Source organism: Octodon degus, unplaced genomic scaffold (assembly GCF_000260255.1).
Source record: "Octodon degus isolate 3935 unplaced genomic scaffold, OctDeg1.0 scaffold00037, whole genome shotgun sequence".
In the NCBI taxonomy this organism is placed as follows: Eukaryota; Metazoa; Chordata; class Mammalia; order Rodentia; family Octodontidae; genus Octodon; species Octodon degus.
This window is the reverse complement of record NW_004524613.1, coordinates 4,706,182-4,707,250: the sequence shown is the minus strand read 5'-3', so window position 1 is coordinate 4,707,250 and position 1,069 is coordinate 4,706,182. Positions and strand designations below refer to the sequence as shown.

General features: G+C 43.1%; 1 pseudogene; it reads right to left on the bottom strand.

Moving 5' to 3' along the window:
- The window catches only part of LOC101564427, a 2,134-nt pseudogene extending 1,345 nt beyond the window's left edge, over positions 1-789 (bottom strand).
- Between the last annotated feature and the right edge of the window lie 280 nt (positions 790-1,069).

The following is a 1,069-nucleotide window of genomic DNA, read 5'->3' as shown; positions in this document are numbered from 1 at the left end:
TTAAATTTTATTTATTTATTTATTTGTGTGTGTGTGTGTGTGTGTGTGTGGCCAGCTCAGCCCACCAAGGGGCGGGGCTGGCTGCCATGTGGTGCTGGGGGATTGAACTGTGGTCCCTGTGCTTTGCTAAGCTTGTTCTAAGTAGGTGCTTTAGACCACTGAACCATCTCACCAACCCCAACCCTGTACCTTCTTGATTCCAATCATTGTAAGCTGCAGCAAATCATCCAGCATCATCACAGCATCAACCACCATTTTAGAAAAGAAGGCTTTCTACTGGGAGATCAGCTTGGAGCTCAGAGCCATCATGGCGCACTTCTCCAGCAGCTTCCTCTGCTCCACTTTATCTTGCTTCTTCATGGTCACATCAATCTCCTTCATCAATCACCTTTCCAACAGTGTAGCCATATGGAAAGCTCGGATGATGATCTGGGGGTGCAAACCTTCCTCCAGGTAGGGTTTCACCTGTTTCAGAAACTCTGCAGCCAGCAGTGTTACTGAGGTGGTGCCATCACCAACCTCAGCATCTTGAGATTTGGCGATGTCCACTAAAGTCTCTGCTGCAGGACAGACGACATCAAGAAGTTTCAAAATTGTGGCCCCATCACTAGAAATTGTTGCTTTGCCTCAGCAATCTACAATAAGCTCGTCCATGCCACAGGGACCCAGGGTGGTTCTTATAGCCTTGAAAATCACCCGGCCGGCCCTGATGTTACTCACAAGCTGAGGGATGCCCTGGGAGCTGTCAGTCCCCTCTTTCAGCAGTATAACTGGTGTGGGCATCATTTTGGCAACTTCTCCAGGGGCTCGCTACTCTGTTCTCTATTACAATTTTTAGAAATTTATAATTATAAATAGACTAGTCACATTTTGTTATTTGTCAATTAGCAGAGCTCTCTTATCAGAAAAATTGGGAAGGAATATAATATTTTATTTATAATTAATATATAATTTTGCATTTTTATATTTTATTTTGTCTTAATTCTAGTAAAATTCAGCAAAGTTAGCTCTATATATTCTGTCCTCTACTTAGACTTTAGATATCCATTTTGTCAGTTCCTTCCATAGG